Genomic DNA, 6,000 nt, shown 5'->3' with positions numbered 1-6,000 from the left:
CACCGTAAGGAGCCTCCATATGGACTAGGGAGGCAGACTGTCCCCCCGAATATGTTGTAGGAGCCTCTTATATGCCCCCCCATCTCTTGAGTCCCAGGGGTGGTGGCCACTGCCCCAGAAGCCTGGCAAAACAAGACGATCCTTCCAAGGACAAATGTAAGACTGAACCTGAAAATCACGACAGGGAGCCTCAGTCAGCGGCTGCTTCCCAGATGGCTTTGTCAGGGTCCCCCTCCGTCCTTCCAGTCTGATGCGGGACGAGCCCTTGCACCTTCGGGCTGGGGAGGCTCCCCCTGCAGCCCAGGCGGCTTATCGGGCAGGATCTGGATCTCCAGGCTGGGGTCACAGGCTGGGCAGGGCAGTAAGAGCCGGAAACCGCGCACGCTGCTTCCCAGGGATGCTCCCCTCTGTGGGACACACTCACGTCCCTTTTCTCCCTGACGTGAACGTTGGCAGAATTCTAGGATCTAACATGATGGTGAGCTACAAGGTCTTCCGCTCGTTTATTAGACTGAATGTTGGTGTCCCTCTAAAATTCATTTGTTGAATCCTAGTGCCCAGGATGGCAGTACTGGAGGTAAGGACTACTTGGGAGAGATCCGGCGTGAATGGGATTCGAACCTGTGTCAAGGAGGCCCCAAGCAGCTCACCTTGAAGGGACCGCTTCTAACATTTCATCAGCGATTGCAGTGCTTGCTGTCGGTGGTTGGTAGACAGCCATTATTATTAGCTTAGGTTTATGATTATTACTCAGAAGTGGCCCCTGCATTTTACCCTACACCTTCCCGCACCTACATATGACCAGATTATCATCAACAATTTTTAAATGTTTGCTTATTTTTAAGAGAGAAAGAGTGTGAGTGATGGAGGGGCAGGGAGAGAGAGGAAGAGAGGGAGAGGGAGACACAGACCCTGAAACAGGCTCCCCGCTCTGAGCTGTCAGCACAGAGCCTGACTTGTGGGACTTGAACTGAGGAGCCGTGATGTCATGACCTAGGCTGAAGACAGACGCTTAACCGACTGAGCCACCCAGGCACCTCTAAATAAACATTTTTAAAAATTAAAATAAATGATTAAATAAATAAATGACAGTGGCTAGGTACAGCCTGATGGTGTCTGGATGGCAGAGCTAGAGGAATGGCGTGAACAGCCTCGGAGAGGAAAACTTGCAGAGGACAGAAGCGGCGTCGAGTCTACCATGGCAGTAGGGGACTGAAGACCAAAAAGCCGAGCCTTCAGCGTTCCCAGAGCAGAGATTTTTCAAGGAGACTCAGCATCTAGTCGAAGTGTGAAGGTGGAGCAATGACACTGTCAGGCGAAGCCTCAGGGCACGAGCCCGCAGGTGTTTCCGGGAAATCCCGGGAGGCACGTGATCTGGGAAACAGGCGCCACAGGACCGTGGGTGGTACGGAAAGAGAGTTTGCAAAAAACACCCAAGAACAAGAGGGGTGCAGGAGCCTCAGGGAAGAGCCAGAGCTCAGAGAGGACGTGGCGGGACCCATCAGGTGGGGAGGGAGAGACTCCTAAAGGCATCTGATGTCATGATCATGGGGAAAGATAGACTGGAGTGTGGTGTTGCTGTATTGTCAGAGAATTTGGGAAGACGTTGTGACCGCGACCTAGTAACCCATGTAGCCAAATCACAATAGCTACTTGAATATCTATATTAACTCCAAGGATGCAGGGCAGGAAGGTAACCGTAGTAACAATATCTGCCTCAGTGGTGAAAATCAGGCAGGTGAGAAGCCCTATCACATCAGCCCAACCATGCCAGTGCGCAGTAATGGTTTTCACCCAATGACCGCCATCTTGGAAGAATGGAGAGCAGGGAAGGGGTGGGGTGGGAGGGGCCGCGCCGTGATAAATCCTCATGCTCTGCCAAAGGAAGGTGGGGGGATGTCAAGACACGCCACAGAACATTGTGGCAGGGGTGAGCCAAAACCAGGTGAGTTTTGTCGGGAAGGGGTCTCAGAGGTGAGGAGGGACAGGGTCTTGTCCGCTCAGGCTGCTCTAACAAAATGCCAGAGAAGAGTAGCTTCCAAGCAACGGAAATGAATGTCTCCCAGGTCTGGAAGCTGGATGTCCAAGAGCAAGGTGCCAGCAGATTCAGCATCTGGTGACGGCCCGCTGCCTGGTCCATAAACCAGCCTCTTACCGTGTCCCCGATGGCAGAAAGGGCTTCTAATGGAAGGGCACTAATCCTGTTATTGTGGCTTCGTCCTCCCAAAGTCACCACCACCTTGGAGGTCAGTATTTCCACATATGAATTTGGGAGGTGGGGGGACACAAACATTTAGTTCACTGCAGAGACAAAGGGCACCAAACTGGTGACTTGTTGCTACTTGCCTTTTAATATTATTTAACATTTAAAACTTTGCACATTCATTAGCGTAATTAAAAAATAGTTTCAAGGAGCGCCCTGGGTGGCTCAGTCGGTTAAGCTTCCGACTTCAGCTCAGGTCATGATCTTGGGATTGGTGGGTTCGAGCCCTGTGTCGGGCTCTGTGCTGACAGCTCAGAGCCTGGAGCCTGCTTCCGGTTCTGTGTCTCCCTCTCTCTCTGCCCCTCCCCTCTCATGCTCTGTCTCTCTCTGTGTCAAAAATAAATAAAACATTTAAAAAAAATTAAAAAAAAAAGAAATTAAATATTAAGGGGAGATTAAAATTTAAAACGGCGGGCCAAAATGATCAGGGGAAGGCAAACAAACAGAGAGCAGAGGCTGGGAACGTTCTTATCCATCATCACAGCACCAGGAGCAGCAGATACCGAAACGCACGGAGTTATTTTATATTGATCAAAATTAGAACTCACAACGAAACCATAATGCAATTTGTCATACTTCAGATTAATTTGGAATCAAAACATGTCAACAAAACGTGGCCAAATACAAAGAGACTCAGAATTACAGTGACTGAGGGAGGCCTGGGGGGCTCAGTCGGTTGAGCATCTGACTTCGGCTCAGGTCGAGATCTGGAGGTTTGTGAGTTCCGGCCCCGTGTCGGGCTCTGCACTGACCGCTCAGAGCCTGGAGCCTGTTTTAAATTCTGTGTCTCCCTCTCTCTCTGCCCCTCCCCTGCTCGCTCTCTCTCTCTCTCTCTCTCTCTCTCAAAAATAAATAAATGTTAAGAGAAAAGAAATTAAAAAAAGAATTACAGTGGTTGACAATAACCATCTCTTTTAGGTGATAGTGAAGCAGATGAAAAAAAATCGAGTATTTAAAGGACACGACTCATAAGGTTAAATAAATTTCTACCTACGTCTATGAAAAGATCAGGAGGCGGATTGACCCCTGAACACCGAGCACCCCGTTCCCGCCTGGCGCCCCGGGCACACGACGCCGACGCCGGGGCCTCGCTTCCGGGATCAGGTCGTGAAGGACCCCCCCCCAGCTGCTGCCGCAGTCACGTGCTTTCTCTTCCCCGTGGGTCGCTCGTTCCTGGGAAGCCGGGTGTAATGTGAAGGGAGTCCCCGAGGCGCGGAACCCGCCAACAGCCACGGGAACGAAGCCGGCTCAGAAGCAAGTCATCTGGCCCCAGTCAGGCTTTCCCAGGACAACCGTCTTGGCCGACATCTTACCCCTTCGTGAGGGACCCTGAGCCGGACCCTCTCTCTCCCTTCGCTCATCCGGACTCCTGAGCCCCGGAGGCTGCAGTGAAGAACTGTCTGTGGGCTTAGGCTTCATTCAGAGCAGCTGCTATGCAGCCGTCCATGGCGAAAAGATCGACCGATCGATGGGTAGAGAAAGAGGTTTTTCATCATGTTCCCTCTTTTCAAACATCAATGGAAAGGTTACGAAACTGATTATACGCCGGGTCACCATGTGGATCTTTTCCAACTGCTCTCTTTCCAACCCACGTACAGGTCGCATCTGATGAGGAATGTTGAAACCCGGATACAAAATGAAAATTATTGCCAGACCCTGAGATCAGGCCTTACGGTTGCCTAAAAGTCAAGACCATAACATCTGGCTCTAATCTCTGGTGGCGGTTGTGCGGATCTGTTCCCTCCTTCAGGATATTTCTTTTTCAGAAAGAGGTGTGGCTTGACTTTGTGTTACAGCTGACGTAGGCTAAATGTTCTGAATGCATAAAATCCTTTAACTCTTTCTATTCTTGCTACACGGAGGTTTTTCACCCAAGGACACAACCGAGAGACGGTTATCTTACCCTGACGGTATCAGTGCGCTAGGCACTGCATTTGCTAAGCCGAGGCAGCAATACCGAGGCAGCAATACGTATTTAAGGAATGTCTAACCCAGACACCAGCTACTTCCCAACAAACAGGAAAGTCTGCTTTCTTCACGTGGGATAGATCAAACTAAACCCAGGAATACAGCCCAGAGCCAGGCTCACAGTGAAATTTAGGAAATACTGTCTATATGAATTTTGGGCCACTAAATACCTACTGTACTTATGTTCCTGGCTTCCCTACTGAGAATAAAAGGTTTATACGTGCAACAATTTTGTTAATTAAAATTTTTAATGTTTATTTTTGAGAGAGACAGAGCGTGAGCGGGGGAGGGGCAGAGTGAGGGAGACACAGAATCGGAAGCAGGCTCCAGGCGCTGAGCTGTCCACACAGAGCCCGACGCGGGGCTCGAACTCACAAACCATGAAATCATGACCTGAGCTAGAGTTGGACGCTCAACAGACTGAGCCGCCAGCGCCCCCTGGGAATCTTTATCATCCACCTGTCAGTCTGTCTGGAGCTGATATTTAGCATGTCTACAGCCTTATGATTTCTAGCCCGCTTTTCCCCTCACGTGCCGAGAGCGCTGAGCCGTAGTTCGCTAACCTGCTGGCTGCCCTGGCCCCTGCGCCTGCCTCCAGATCCCACCCACACTGTGCACAGGTGGTGCGCTCCTGGATCCGCCCCTCTGATCCACTTGGCGCTTCTGCCCTTGAACTGAGCGTTTTCCGGTATTAACATTACAGCCCTGATGCTTTTATCTTTGGTTGATCTAGCATTTTCCTCCTTCTGTGTTTAACTCGACGGAATTGCTTTGTTTAATATGCGTTCCCTGTAAATACCCTACAGCTGAGTTTGTTTTCTGATCCAATCCTAGAGTCATTTCCTTTGAACAGGTGATTTATGCCATTTACGTTCATTGGGATGAATGAAATGGGCAGTCCTGACTGTATTATTAAGTATCATTAGCTAACCATTTTCAGTGCTTCTTTTGTTGTTTTCTCTCTCTTACTCTACGTCTGTAAATTGTACATGTTTATATAAGTATATATTTTATGTACATGTAAAGTATACCTGTGCACATTTTATATAATACATAAAATATATTGAATATATAACAATATATAAATGATTTTATAATTTATAAATCATATTAAAATTATTAATAATATGTGACATTATATACAAAATACATTTTGGTGTCTGTGTCTGTTTAGCATGTGTCTAGTTTTTCTCTGTGATACAACATACACCATCCACATAGGCACATAGTAAAAACCCCGTAAGTCATTTAAGGTCCCTCCTCCATCCAAGCAATAGCAAACGTCTGGTTCTTTGCCGTATCTCTCGAATCTGTCATCTCCTTTCCAGTCTCTGCCTCACGCCAGCGTCTCACCTGGATGGTCACATGTCATCCTTACTGGTTCATCACCTGCCCTCATCCCGCATCAACATGGTCTTTGTTCAGCTGGTAGAGGACACTGTCTAAACGTGCACTGTCCAATATGGCGGGAAAGTTTACTTTAAATAAAATTAAAAATTCTGGGGCCCCTTGTGGCTCAGTTGGTGAAGCGTCCGACTTCGGCTCAGGTCATGATCTCACGGTTTGTGGGTTCAAGCCCCGTGTCAGGCTCTGTGCCGACAGCTCGGAGCCTGGAGCCTGCTTCGGATTCTGTGTCTCCCTCTCTCTCTGCTCCTCCTCAGCTGCCCCCGGAACACCGACTCGGCTGCAGAAGGTTCCTCTGCACAGCAGTGTTCCAGATGCTGATCTCTCCGCATCAGTCCCTTCAGGAAAGTCTTCAGGGTCCGATG

The sequence above is a fragment of the Suricata suricatta genome, chromosome 17 (assembly GCF_006229205.1).
Source record: "Suricata suricatta isolate VVHF042 chromosome 17, meerkat_22Aug2017_6uvM2_HiC, whole genome shotgun sequence".
Lineage (NCBI taxonomy): Eukaryota > Metazoa > Chordata > Mammalia > Carnivora > Herpestidae > Suricata > Suricata suricatta.
The sequence above is the reverse complement of the archived record's forward strand: the minus strand, read 5'-3'. Positions refer to the sequence as shown.